General features: G+C 34.0%; 2 long non-coding RNA genes across 2 annotated transcripts; both read right to left on the reverse strand.

The window, feature by feature from the left end:
- Positions 1-10,055: 10,055 nt before the first annotated feature.
- Positions 10,056-11,529, reverse strand: LOC109124200 (uncharacterized). The gene is made up of 3 exons (XR_009464458.1): positions 11,374-11,529; positions 11,153-11,280; positions 10,056-10,220 (listed from the first exon to the last, which is right to left on the reverse strand). It is a non-coding gene; the product is annotated as an uncharacterized LOC109124200 (long non-coding RNA).
- A 733-nt stretch (positions 11,530-12,262) lies between these two features.
- On the reverse strand, positions 12,263-12,763 carry LOC109124201 (uncharacterized). Its single transcript, XR_002032115.2, has 3 exons — positions 12,692-12,763; positions 12,525-12,600; positions 12,263-12,431 (listed from the first exon to the last, which is right to left on the reverse strand). It is a non-coding gene; the product is annotated as an uncharacterized LOC109124201 (long non-coding RNA).
- Between the last annotated feature and the right edge of the window lie 3,300 nt (positions 12,764-16,063).

Genomic DNA, 16,063 nt, shown 5'->3' on the forward strand with positions numbered 1-16,063 from the left:
GTTATATAAAAAAAATATATAATCTTAAATGATTCCATGTATTTATTTATTTTGTAATATTTATGTTTATTCATTAGATGTTATAATGCAGCTTGAACAAAACAATTGTAGGGTCTAACTCATCGGTCCCATATTCAACAAGAGATGTTGATATTAGAATGCAATCATGAGGATTTCATCAAAGATGTGCTGAATCACATTTTGGTCCACTAGAGTCAAGTCGTTTTGAGAGTGCAATATTGGGTAGTGGGCATACCTTCTCAACTGCAAATGAATTTCGGGATGCAATATATCTCATGTCAATAGGAGGCCGTTTTAGATATAAGTTTAAGAGGAATTGTCTTAAGCATATGACTGTAATATGTGTTGTTGAAGGATGCCCTTGGAAAGTAACTGCTCATGCTGTTAGGAGAACAAAAATAGTTCAAGTGTATACATTTAGAAATGAACATAACCACTCTTTAGAAGATGTGTCAATTTTCAAACCAGCAGTTCATTATAATCGAGGCACAGCTATGATTGATGATGTTATTCGTTCAAATCCAGATTACTTACCCCGTGAAATATGTAAAGACTTTCGTCGACAATACGGAATGCAATTGAATTATTGTCAAGCATGGAACTTGAAAGAGAAGGCTAAAGAACGAATTCATGGTGTGCCGCAATGTTCATATAAGTTGTTACCTTGGTTATGTACAAGGCTTATTGAAACAAATCCAAGGATGATTGCTGAATATAGATGTTCGGATGATGGTCATTTTATGCAATTGTTTGTTGCCCTTTCAGTGTCAATACATGGGTTTCAAATGGGATGTCGGCCTATTATATCAATAGATTCATCCCACATGAGTGGACCATACAAGGGTGCTTTATTTTCAGCTTCTTCCTATGATGTTGACGATGGCATGTTTCCACTTGCTTATGGCTTATTTAGCTCTGAGAATTACGAGGATTGGCTTTGGTTCTTAGAGAAATTGAAGATGGTCATAGGTGAAAGAGATGTTATAATAATATCTGATAGGCACCAAGGGATTATCCATAGTGTTTCAAAGGTATTTGGAAGTGAAAACCATGCACATTGCTTTCGTCACATTAAAGAAAACTTCAGTAGCTTTCTAACAAAGCTGAACACTAAAGGGAGGAAAGAGAAGGAAAATGCTTTGCAAATGCTTGATTCTATCGCCTATGCTAGGTTAGATTGTGATTATGAGGTTGCAATGGATACTTTAAGGACATTTAATCATGATTTGGCGAAGTGGGTTGAAGAAAATAACCCTCAACATTGGGCAATCTCTAAATTTAAGAAGATGCGTTGGGATAAGATGACAAGTAATTTGGTCGAGTCTTTCAATTCTTGGTTAAGACATGAACGATACCATAACATTTGTGTTTTCTTCATCGAGCATATGGATAAGTTAGGATCTCTTTTAGTCGAGCATAAAAATGGACTTGTAAAATGGAATGGGTGTATTGGTCATAAAACAAAAGAAAAAATTGCATTGAACATTGGAAAAGATGAAAATTATATCACTTATTTACACTTGGGTAGTTCGATGAAAGTATCCAATGGAAAAGCATTCTTGGAAGTGGACTTAATGGAGCGAACTTGCACATGTAAAACATGGAAAATGTCTGGAATCCCATGTGATCAAGCTTGTGAAGCTATACGATGAATTGATGATTGGTATAAGTGCAATTTGCAAGAGAATATATACTCTGGAAGCATGCGTACTTTGGTAACGCATGACATGCCAATGATTGATGAAGATGGAACCGTTCGTGATGCCTTGGGTCATACTTATCCCTTTCTTAATCCTCAAACCACAAAGCGACCTCCTGGAAGACCTAGGAATCGTCGAATCGAATCTCAATTCATGTAAAAAAAAACGGTTCATTGTTCTCGTTGTAATCAACCTAGGCATAATCGTGCGACATGTAACCACCCATTGCTGTAAGTTTTTTTTTTATTAAACTTCATAATGTAAGATCGACTTTATATTAGTATGAAATAGTTTGGTAATCTTCGTTGTTGTTTCCTTAATTATAAGCAATGAGTAATTTATTGGATTTGAAGTGTTTGGTGTACATATATTGTGATTATATGTTGTTCTTCAATATTATGGGATATGTTACATGATAATGTAATTGTGATAGCAAAATATGTACCTTGGTCATGATTGTTCAAAGATGGCATTGAAATGACATAGATTCACATCACGTCCTTGGCAAAAAAAAGAGATTGTTAACTAGTGGGCATAATCGTGGCCAACCTTTACATGTAGGGGCTGCCGCTTTTTGGCTGATGACCCTTAAGCATATTATTTAGTTTTGTGTGAAATGGGCAGTAGCCAAAATAAGGTTGTGTCTGTTAGATCATAGGCAACCCTATCGTTTTTCTTCTTTAAAATTGGTTTCATGCTATGTGAGGTGTCTGTAAAAGGGAGGTTGAACCATTAACACCATGGGAAGGCATTTGAACATTAGTTTAGTATGTTATGTGCAGAAGGCAATCTAGGGGCGCACCTTCCATTTGAAAGGCATGCCTATGTGTTAATGATATTATATAACTATGCTACATGCAGAAGGCAAAGCAGGGGTGCACCCTTGGTTGCATAGGTATGCCCATGGATATGATAACTTTATTGGGAAATTCTATAAACAGTATGCAAAGTAGGGGCACACCCTTGATTTTAGGGGCATGCCTATTGCTAAAACCATTATATTGGTAGGCTATGTGCAGTAGTCAACCTAAGAGCAAAACCTTGATGGAAGACGCATGAATGTGGGTGAAAAACTTCTTTTTGTTAAGCTACTTGCAGTAGGAAAAGAAAGACATGACTCTCTGTCAGAGGCATGCCTTTAGGATGACTAGAGTTGAGGTGTGGGTTGGGCAGTAAGGCAAATAGAGGCATACTGATAGCTTGAAAGGTTGGCCCTTGATGTTCATATGAAATAAACGTTGGAAATGATTCCTTGTTGATTCAAAATCAGAGATTTTTTCTAAATATTCATCATTTTAAAAAAAATTTAATTGTTCAATTTTAATTTATTTTTTATTTCAAATTTATATTATCTTTATTTTTTTAACTAATTTTTTTATTTAGCTCATTATTAATTTTTTTTATCCGTTTACTTTTATTTAATTTAAAAATTTTGTATTTTTAAATATTACAAAAATAGTTGTACTCAGAATTTGTTACAATAAAAAAAATGATGAAGTCCTAATATTTTATAACTTAAAATTAATTTGATTAGATAAATGATTAATAATTTTAATTGTTTAAATAAATTAATGTTAATATAAAAATTGTCACCACATATTTGTAATAAATTTTTAGAAATCATATCTCAAATCAAATATTTGATATAAATCAATTTAGTTTTTATTTAAAATATAATAAAATATTTTTAATAAAAGTATTTTTTTAATTTTAAAATAAATCACTTAAATATATTAAATGAATTTATGTTAATGTTTTGACAAAAAATTAATAAATATTATCTTTAATCGTACTTATATCAATTACACTTACAAAACATCTTTAATATATATACATGGATATATATATTACAAATTTTGCGAAGGATGTACAAATGTTTCCAAAGCGTGTTTCAAGGTGGGGATCAACCATGAATCCCTTCCTTATGGGTTGCCAAATTAAATTATGGTCCATCCATGTTCAGATGGGGGTTTCGAAAGCAGTCGGATCGGATGTGCCAAATTTAATGAAAGATGTACCAAATTTTGTGAAGAATGAACCAAGGGTCCGAAAGTCCATTCCAAAGTGGGTATTGACCCCCAATCACTTACTTATGAGTTTCTAAATGAAATTGTGGACCATCCATGTTTAAATGGGGGTCCCAAAATTTGTCGGCTCAGATGTACCAAATTTTGTGAAGGATGTATCAAGGGTTCTAAAGTGCGATCCGAAGTGGGGATCGACCCCAAATCACTTTGTTATGGGTTTCTAAATGAAATTATAACCCATCCATGCTTAGATGGGGGTCCCGGAAGCACTAGGCTCGGATGTACCAAATTTAATAAAGGATGTACCAAGGGTCCGAAAATGCGTTCCGAAGTGGGGATCGACCCCCAATCACTTTGTTATGGGTTTCTAAAAGAAATTATGGACCATCCATGTTGAAATGGGGGTCCTGGAATTTGTCGTATCAGATGTACCAAATTTAATGAAGGGTGTACCAAATTTTGTGAAGGATGTACCAAATTTTGTTAAGGATGTACCAAGGGTTCCAAAGTGCGATCCAAAGTGGGGATCGGCCCCAAATCACTTTGTTATGGGTTTCTAAATGAAATAGTGGCTCATCCATGGTCAGAAGGGGGTCCCAGAATCACTAGGCTCGGATGTACCAAATTTAATGAAGGATGTACCAAATTTTGTGAAGGTTGTACCAAGGGTCCAAAAATGCGTTCCGAAGTGGGGATCGACCCCAAATCACTTTGTTATGGGTTTCTGAATGAAATTATGGCCCATCCATGGTCAGATGGGGGTCTCGGAATCAATAGGCTCGGATGTACCAAATTTAATGAATGATGTACCAAGGGTCCGAAAATGTGTCACGAAGTGGGAATCGACCCCCAATCACTTTGTTATGGGTTTCTAAAAGAAATTATGGACCATCCATGTTGAAATGGGGGTCCCGGAATCTGTCGGATTGGATGTACCAAATTTAATGAAGGATGTTCCAAATTTTGTTAAGAATGTACCAAGGGTCCGAACGTGCGTTACGAGGTAGGGATCGGCACCCAATCACTTACTTATGGGTTTCTAAATGAAATTGTGGACCATCCATGTTGAAATGGGAGTCTCGGAATTTGTCGGATCGGATGTACCAAATTTAATGAAGGATGTACCAAATTTTGTTAAGGATGTACCAAGGGTTCCAAAGTGCGATCCGAAGTGGGGATCGGCCCCAAATCACTTTCTTATGGGTTTCTAAATGAAATAGTGGCTCATCCATGGCCAGATGGGGGTCCCGGAATCACTAGGCTCGGATGTACCAAATTTGGTACATCATTAAATTTGGTACATCAGATCCGAACGATTCCCGGACCCCCATTTCAATATGGATGCTCCATAATTTAATTTAGAAACCCATAATGAAGTCATTGGGTGTTGATCCCCACTTCGGAACGCACTTTCAGATCCTTGGTACATCATTCATTAAATTTGGTACATCCGATCCGACAGATTCCGGGACCCCCATTTCAACATGGATGGTCCATAATTTCTTTTAGAAACCCATAACAAAGTGATTGGGGGTCGATCCCCACTTCGTGACGCATTTTCGAACCATTGGTACATCCTTCACAAAATTTGGTACATCCTTTATTAAATTTGGTACATCCGAGCCTAGTGATTTTGGGACCCCCATCTGACCATGGATGGGCCATAATTTAATTTAGAAACCCATAACAAAGTGATTTGGGGTCGATCCCCACTTCGGAACGCATTTTTGGACCTTTAGTACATCATTCACAAAATTTGGTACATCCTTCATTAAATTTGGTACATCCGAGCCTAGTGATTCTGGGACCCCCATCTAACCATGGATGAGCCACTATTTCATTTAGAAACCCATAACAAAGTTATTTGGGGCCGATCCCCACTTCAGATCGCATTTTGGAACCCTTGGTACATCCTTAACAAAATTTGGTACATCCTTCACAAAATTTGGTACATCCGAGCCTAGTGCTTTTGGGACCCCCATCTGAGCATGGATGGGTCATAATTTCATTTAAAAACCCATAACAAAGTGATTTGGGGCCGATCCTCACTTCAGAACACATTTTTGGACCCTTGGTACATCCTTAACAAAATTTGGAACATCTTTCATTAAATTTGGTACATCCGAGCCTAGTGCTTCTGGGACCCCATCTGAGCATGGATGGGTCATAATTTCATTTAGAAACCCATAACAAAGTGATTTGGGGTCGATCCCCACTTCGGATCGCACTTTGGAACCCTTGGTACTTCCTTCACGAGACCCCCATTTAAACATGGATGGTCCACGATTTCATTTAGAAACTCATAAGTAAGTGATTGGGGGTCAATCCCCACTTCGGAACGGACTTTCGGACCCTTGGTACATTCTTCACAAAATTTGGTACATCTTTCATTAAATTTGGTACATCCAATCCGACTGCTTCCGGGACCCCCATCTGAACATGGATGAACCATAATTTAATTTGGCAACCCATAAGGAAGGGATTCATGGTTGATCCCCACCTCGAAACACGCTTTGGAAACATTTGTACATCCTTCACAAAATTTGTAATATATATATATATATATATATCTGTATATATATATTAAAGATGTTTTGTAAATGTAATTGATATAAGTACGATTAAAGATAATATTTATTCAATTTTTATCAAAACATTAACATAAATTCATTTAACATATTTAAGTGATTTATTTTAAAATTAAAAAAATACGTTTATTAAAACATATTTTATTACATTTTAAATAAAAACTAAATTGATTTATATCAAATATTTGATTTGAAATATGATTTCTAAAAATTTATTACAAATATGTGGTGACAATTTTTCTATTAACATTAATTTATTTAAATAATTAAAATTATTAATCATTTATCTAATCAAATTAATTTTAAGTTATAAAATATTAAGACTTCATCATTTTTTTTATTGTAGCAAATTCTGAGTACAACTATTTTTGTAATATTTAAAAATACAAAATTTTGAAATTAAATAAAAGTAAACGGGTAAATAAAAAAAATTAATAATGAGCTATATAAAAAAAGTAGTTAAAAAAATAAAGATAATATAAAATAAAATGATAATATAAATTTGAAATAAAGTATTAGGTAATGACAACGTTTTTTTTTGTAGGAATCAGCATGAAGGAAAACTACGGCCATCACCTTCATGTCATACACATCCTCAATGGTATGATAAACTTTGAAATCTTATGTTATATGCAATACACAAAATAAGGGCCCGCCCTTTATTTCACAGGCATGCCTATGTGTCAAAGATGCCATGTGCAGTAGCCAAATTAGGGGCACACCTTTCATATGACATGCATGCAAGTGGGTGAAAACCTAATCAGAGTTATTATTTGTGCAGTATCAAAAAGATAGGCATGCCCCTTGTGCAGGCGGCATGCCTTCATAGTGACTTTATCTTACTTGTTGATTGGACAGTATGGTCATGGGAGACAGACCCAATGCATGAAGGGCTGGCCCTACACGTTCACATTGAAATAAAATGTATGGACAATTGCTTCATATGTGTTGAAGCTTAAAATATAAAGTCAATACATACTAAGATTGGAAAATGGGCAAAATGTCATTCAGACATTCAAAATAACTTAAACCAACCTCATAACTAGCATCACATTTACAAATAAATATTGCATAGAGTGTTGACAATTGGTGCAAGAGAGTATAAAGTTTACTGATGATTAATGAAAGCATGCATATCGATAAGCATTGGAAAACGTTAAAGTAAAAGGAGTTAAGAAGTTGTTTGAGAACGAGAATTTATAAACTTATTGCAGAATCCATCAAAATCTTGTGCGCACACATGCGCATTCGATTGTAAGACAGCTAGAAACTAAGGTTACTCCTCTCCATCAGTCGGTGCATCTTCGTCTTCTTCATCTCCACCATCATCATCACCATCTTCCTAGTCATCTGTCTGTGATGGCATAGGAGGTAGAGCATCAGGGTGCAATGCTTTCCATGCTATAATGGAACGATCGCATTGTTGAGGCACAATTTTCAATTGATTGTTCATTGATTTGCACATTGCGTAAATATCCCCAAGCTAAGAACTTTTAGTTGACTTACGTGAAGAAAATGATGTTGTTTGTTTGTCTATCGACATTTTCATGCGCATAGGTTGCATGCGCAGGATTGACTCATAAGGCAGTGTCTTGAAATCCAACCCTGCATTTTGTAAAAGCAAGCAAATAGTTGAACCATATGGTAATGCATGTGTGCTCACATTACTACGTCGTGCCTCTATCATGTTATGGCAAATAAGTGGGGGCAAATTAATTTTACGACGACGTGCCATGTGGAACAGAATATGCAGAACATATAGTGTAAGCTCATTAAGATGACCCTTCTTATTCAAGATGGTATGAAACAATATCAGACTTAGAATCCTATATTTTGGAAGAAGAGATCTACGTTCAACGCTTGTACCCAACTAAAAAGAATGGTCGCATAATTCATTTGTTATTGTGTCTGACATTGCCTTTATATCAATCTTTGGAATACAAAAGTTAATAGCTTTCTTGGGTGTTTCCAGAGAGAAGGTGCGTCCAATAAGGGATGGGGAAACTAGCCCAACAACTCCCTTGAATGAAGTGTGAAATGAATATTTCTCCTCCTCAACATTTCTGATATTGCTGTAGAATGCTAGCACAAGAGTTGGATAACATTCTTGCTTTAGCTGTATAAATGGCCTCAATTTGTAAAAATCTAGTAACTCAGCAACACCATGTTCTTCAAACCCAACAATTAGTATGACACGCTCAACTGCAATTGGTTGTTTTGTTATGAGCTTATCACATTCGTGCTCATCAGGTGGGTAGCAAGACATGAAAGGGTCATGTTGGACTTCCTCAGATACAGTTGACGTTAAGCCATGTTTAACCTTCTTTTTAGGCGACATGATGTTTAGTCCTTGTAATGGCACTACATATCGTTAAAAATTCAGTGATGGAAGTTAGAGATGAAAAGTTTCAATTCATTACATCCAAGCCAACCACAAATAGCTTAAAAAGGAATTTAAGCAACTCCCAAAAGAGTGGTTGCCACAACCAAGAGAAAATATGTGTAGAAAACAATGAAAAACAAACCTTATTAGTGTTGTAGCTATAGTAATTGTTGACGATTATGCCGGTGAAAATTTTAGAGTGAAAGGGTAGGTTAACTACAATGGAGGAATGGGTGGGTGGAAGAGGGAGGTTGTGATGTGCAACGAGTATAGGTGGTAGAATATGAGATGTAAATGGGAATGAATATGAGTTGTTGAGGATGTGATGTCAACCAAACTGAGTAAATGGTTGAAGTTGGAATGGAGGTCTGCCTGTGCAAGAGATGTAGCTAGTACATACATGCATTTAATGTTCCATAACGAGTGCATAGTTACAAGTCACTAAAGTTGGATGGTATGAAACAACGTGAATGAAGTCTTCTACAAGCCTACAATTGGAGACTATCATTATGTGGAGTGAATGTGAAGTTATTATGTGGTAGGTGCATCATAAATATTGGTAATATGTTGACCTTTAGTTATTAATTGTCCACTGTGGTACAATCAAATCAAATGCAACAAAAGTTTTCCAAGTTTTTGTTCTCTTCGACATAAAATGGCCAAATATTTATCACATAAGTGTAATGTAGTTGATATAAGTATGAATAAATATAATATTTATTAAATTTTTATAAGAAAAGTAGCATTAATTGATTTAATATATTTAAGAGATTTATTTTAAAATTAAAAAATATGTATATTAAAACATATTTTATAACATTTTAAATACTTTAAAAAATGTATCATTAAATTATTAAAAATGCTAAAAAAAACTTTCACAATTGACAAAAAATGCTCATAGACTCCAATTTTTTTTCCACAAAAACAGTAGTAGAAGTTTACTTAATTCAATTTGGAAAAAAAATGACCCATATCATTAAAAATAATTATTTTTAAAAATCATTCGTAAATATAAAATTCTATGGCTTTATTACTCTGATAGCTACACATAGAAGCTAATCACCTTATTAAACAAAGATTTATTACCACTATGATATTTTCCATCATGCCAAACGCTGCACAAATATGCAATTTCGTTTTGTAAATGCTTATATCATCCATAGTCATTTAAACCTCCATAAATGATCAATAACTATTTGTATTTCATGGCATTGGCAGAATTGAACCTTTTGGGAATACAGGAAATAATGTTGATGGGACAAAATTAGAACTTCTAACAAAGTACATAAATTGGAATGCTAAGACAAACTTGAGAAACCGAGAAAGAACTACCAGATTTAGCACACATTTAGGGTTCCATTATGAACTTTCATCATGAAACATATCCTAGAATCAATAGCTAGCTATAGTCCCCAATGCAAACCAATTGGCATCTTTTGCAGTAGAAATACTGGTGGTTGATGAGCCCAATCACAGAACTTCATGAGCTTTCCCATAATACCTGTTTATAAACGGTGTCTGAAAGGCATTCCAAACAACAATAATTACTATTTAAAGATTAATGAGTCATAGTTATTTCCTGAAAAATATGTAGAGAAGGCACAAATAAGATAATGCAATTAGCATTCATTAGCAAGTGTCTGCTCTAACAGAAGAGGCCAAATTCATTGATATGCTATAACCAATCAACTATTTTTTGTACTTATTCACAAAATGGATGGCAAAACATACCCTCAATAAACCATGGCCAAGTGAAAACAAGGTGACTCAACAAAAAAAACTCAACTTAATTAGCTAAGTAAAAGTCAAACCATTTAGAAATAGTGTCATATTGATCCATTTGGATACCAAGAAAAAAAAATGGCCACATAATGACAAAGCTTTTGGGTGATCAGTTAGTTGATATTCAAAATAGCAGTCAAGTTATGTTAGCATGGAATAGATAAATAAATTAAACATATATTCCATCAAGAGATTAATTTTTTACTATTTATGTAGGGAACGACTTATAGCAATACACCATGATCTTGAATATCGCATCAAGGCCAGCTTCAAAATGCACAAGATTCATAGGCTATCAATAGTCTCATATGGAGAAACAAAAATAGTGGTGTCAAAGATATTCTGTTCTTTCAATGTAAGGGATGTTCAAAATTGTACCTTAACATTTTAGAGTTTTTGTCAATGAAGAATAATTGGAACAAACTCTAACAAATTCTTTCTTATGCTCTCTCTAGCTTTTAACATGACTGTCCATATTAGATTGTGTTGATTGGTTGGGTTCTTGATGATTATAGAGAGGTGCTTTTGTTAATCTCTCAATCTAATTGCCTTTATGTCTCATTTCTAAACTTCTTGTGTACATTTGTGCACCTTCTTTTAATTAGGCGATGTTAATAATATTAGCTTTTGCAAAAAAAATAAAAATTGTACCTTAACATTTGATGTGTCAGGAGTATCATCGGTCTGGACTGAGTAGAACTTGTTAAACTTCATGTTTTCAAATGTTGCTTTAGTCTACTAACTCATTTCTGCAAGGCCTTTTTTCGGGCTTCTCTAGCCTACAAGAAAAGGAATTGACAAGTACTCAACATATTTGAAATTTATGTGTAAGACCAAAACTATTGCAACGATTGGTATCTGCTATAAAATACCTGTCTATTGGCTTTTTTTGCCTCTCGGACATTTGTCTTTGACAAAATTCTAAGCAACCAAAACAATTTAAGTTCATGGTATGGTTAATTACATGAAAGAGCAATCAGTTACATGCATATCATCAATTACAGATCACCTTAAATGCATCCTTTTGATCTACATCAAATTCATCCTCCTCAATTAGCTTATCAGTGAACTCCTAAAGATAAGAGAAGTACAGTTAACCACAAGATGTAAATAAAACATAATAAAAACCTATAAAGCTTATGAGTAATGAAGGAACTTATTCCTTTAAAGGGTTCCTTCCACAACACTCCCCTAGGAAATATTAATGCAGGAACAAGTCATCTTTTGTCTTATTAAATGTCTAACCATCAAAAATCACTCTAAACTAAGTTTAGTATCAATTGCTTTATAGATGCGAGACAGCCAAACCCACAATCAGATGGTAACAAGGATTCTTTCAGCTAAACAGAAAATACAGCCATTTGACCAAATTGGTTTATAGGGTTGTTGAATTATCTAATAATTGGCTCATGATTATACATAAACATAGAAAATTGGGGATAAGTTTAAGCAACCAGACCATGTCATTACAATACTATCAACTGATTTAAACAGGTTATATGGAAGACCACAAACAATTTATGGAAGCATAAAGAAATTGTCAATAATATAACCTTGAAAAATAAAAATGTCATTTACTATAGTTTTATATATATAGGGAGGAGATAGCACCTAACCTGGTAGTCAAATGAACCATGCATGCATTGGAAGCAGTATTGATAACGTATCCCTTCTATTGTACCAAAAAGAAGACATGACATAGCCTCAAAATCTATTATTCACTATCGATGACCAAGTTAGAGTTTAAATTAGAATGTATAGTTAAAAAATTGAATGAAATAAAACAAAAGAAATTAATTGTGAAGGTTACCCAATACTATTCTGCATCGTTGGTTGACCAAATATTAGCTGTAACCATTTCACCAATTTCATTTTCGCTATCAAGAACCATATGAGTTGCAAATTTCAATCTTTCAAGGCTCATGCGTTCCTACACATTAAACTTATATTAGACCCTATATCCCGGTAACATTTAACATGTACATTTGAAAATAAAAACATAACATCATATATAACAACTTACAGAATTAATGGTTCTATTAAGATCACTTCCATCCCAATGTTGCATATAGAGAATAGCATACATCCCAGTATGACATCTGCAATAACAAGTATGATTTGTGACATGTTATTAACATAAGACCCAATTAGGATTGAAAATGAATACATGAAAAAAAAAATGTAACTAACAATTTTGGATCGCCAACGATATCTGCATACTGTGGATGTAAATTATTTATATTCACATCATTCCGTTTGAAGCAATTTTTTAATAACTGCGACATAAATCCAACTACTTTGGAAGCTTCATTAACAAAGTGAATCCATTGAATGCTATGATATGATGAAAGTAGATCAACCCTTTTAGCCTCCAAATTGATTACCATGATGACCCATTCATTAAATTGGAATAAGGGGATATAAAACTACAAAATAGACAATCATCATAACAACAATGAAGGCTTAAATATTTGAAATATAAATTCGAAATTACTAAAAAATTGTCATCAATCTATGTAATCAATACAATAGTCAAGCATTACCTGGTTGCAACATTCAAGATTAACACAATAGCTACCTAATCTTTTCTTGAGTGTTGATTTTGAGGTAGACTAGCTCATTGAACCACATATTCCGTGTAAAAAGTTGTTAAGATCATAGTAACAATGTATGACTAAAACTATCCATGCATCTTATATTAGGGACAAGATTTGGTGTACTCGAGGAAAAAACCTCACCCCAAAGTATGGATTAAAAAAGTGTCTGCGAGAAGGATTCTTTTCTTTTGCATTCATGTATTGGCAGAACATGGAAATCACCTACATAATGCCTCTTCATTAGTTAAAATGATCAATGGAAAGATGAAGTTATTTTTTCTTATTTATCATAAACCTTACCGGAATATCAATGAAGCTCTCCCCTACTAAGCATTGAAGTTGTTCCCGTGTCACGCCATAGCCACCATATGCACAAAGCATCTCACTATTAATCACATGAAACACAAGACGTGAGTAATTTTTTTTGTTTTTCTAGACAAATCCATAATCATAGTCTTTTAAGAACAACACTTGCTAAATGTGTGATTTGGACTAACCTAGGATCTTTTGACTCGTCAAACACATAGTCAGCAACATGTGTCTCTTCCACCGTCAACCTTTTGTATTTTGATACACATAATTGTACAAAAGGTGACTTGCATGCAGCTGCTCGTTGCTTATGACGACGTACTTTAATTTTTACTCTTCGTGGTCGTATTTCTTCTGAGGCTCTTTGTGCTACATCCGCATTGTTGTCCATGCACGATTGCACTAACACTAACATATTGTGTGGCCCAGGTTGAAGGGGATCCTCGTTTGCAAAGAACACACCATCTTCTACGTTGGGTCTTTCTAACACCCCTTCATTTGTACAGCCAAGGTCATCTTCAGAAGATCTTCTTTGACCACCAGAATGAACAGGTGAATGTTGTGGATTATTTGTATAAAATGGTGCACCACTTTCATTAATATGTTCATGACAATTTGACGGTTGGCCTTCATCTATGCGATAGTGTGAAGAGGTGAAACGAGTCCTCAACACTTTCACGTCACGGTTGTATGATGCAATAAGACTATTAAGATGACTTTGTGCATCGGTGATTTGACGTTGTGTTGCTTCCATGCGAGCACAAATAACCTAAGTCAAACATAATGAAGGAACATTAAATGACATATATTTAAACTAAGCCTTAATATAAGTTACAATTCATAGTCATTAGGTATGAAGGATTACATCAAAGTCTTCATTCTCATCTGGGTCAACTGGGTCATCAACTGCAGGAGCCTTATTTTTTTCTGTTTCATCTTGCTCCGCCGATGTGCTAACCAACTATAATTGCAAAATATGTAAATTGTCATCCCAATAATCTAATTACAATGGTAATTGACTATCTTAATATAACTAAAATCTAATTATACCTCAAATTTGCCAAATCCTCCAAGCATTTCCAACTCCAACTTGATGCGTTACTTGACCAAAAAATCGTTCCATGCAGCAATGCGAGGAGTGGTAAGTTCCACATACATGGCTGGAAAATTAGATATTGAAAAGTAGAATATCTATTGCATTATATAAGACATAATTAGTGGTAACATCATGGCCAACATAGTGTATAACCATTATTAAATATCTAATACATGAACATATACTTCTAAATAAGACAAAAAGTTACCTGTAGAAACATCAAACACCCTTTAATCCAAACACTTACCTTCCTCCTATGTTCATGTATAGCTTGAATAAAAAATTCTAAGACATATTCTCCCCAATTTATGTTCCCAAGTAACTGCTCTCGGGGTGTATACCATAATGAGTGACTACCTTCCAAATGAGATGTGGGTGCCAATAAGGTTGCACAAGCGAAAATCAAGAAGACCCGCTTAAATTCCTCCATATCATCGATGCCAACCATCATTGACTCTATATCTTGCAAACTCAGCATTTGACTAGCTTTAACACTTCTCTTCTCAACAATTAACTTTCTTCCACTATGTGGAATGCCCATTGTCATCCCAACATCATGACATGTCAAAGAGACCTTCTTACCCCCAAATAACTCGAGTTGGGAATAAGCAATGTTTGTGTTTTTTATCAACCAAAAACATAAATCTAAATTAACCTCCTTACAACCTAATTGCAATAGCCCACCAAAACCAAGTTCTCTTATTACATCCTTCTTCACTTCTAAAAGCATATGGATTCCAGAAAGGAATCTATGGCCAGAACAACGACACCGTATGTTCATATTATCACTGCATTAAACAACCATAATTCATTAATAAATTAATCAAATGTTAAAGACATGTGAACGTGAATATAGTGTTCCTATATACATTCATCATAATTATTACACAAATACAACATATATTAACAAAGAAATAGGAAACATTTTGTTACATCATGTAAATGAAAATCATTGAGATCGGTTTCCCCTAGCCTTTCAATAATATGGTTATCAATAAGGGTGAAATTGTTATATATAGGGTCACCCACTACGATACCGACTGCCCAAAAAAAACAGACAATGTGCATTTCAGTGGGTCAGCCAATTAAACAAATGGTATGCCTCAAATTTAGATACTCATCTAACCAAATCAATATAGTTTAGGGAGAAGTGAGGTTTGATTCACTAATAAGAAAATATATGGTAAAAAGAATCCCAAATATTTTAAATTAGTATTATCTTCATCTATTTAAAAATAATTTGAAATACATGCACTAAGTTATCCAATTATTCTAAAAAATGTCATTTTATTTGTCATGTTATTCAAATCAATTGACAATTACACTCCTCCATATAAATGTTTCCTTATTATATTAGATTTTTTTTTTGTTATTTTATTATTTTATTATTTAAGATTTTTTTCCCTCTAGAAACAAACACCTTATAGGATTCTTATTTTAGTTTTCTAAAATTTTAGGAAATATTGTCAAACAAATCATATTTAATCATAATTACCAATTCAAAAAGTAATAAGATTGTTTATTAAATAATAAATAATAAACTTCGTAATATATAATTCT

This window comes from Vitis vinifera, chromosome 16 (assembly GCF_030704535.1).
Source record: "Vitis vinifera cultivar Pinot Noir 40024 chromosome 16, ASM3070453v1".
In the NCBI taxonomy this organism is placed as follows: domain Eukaryota; kingdom Viridiplantae; phylum Streptophyta; class Magnoliopsida; order Vitales; family Vitaceae; genus Vitis; species Vitis vinifera.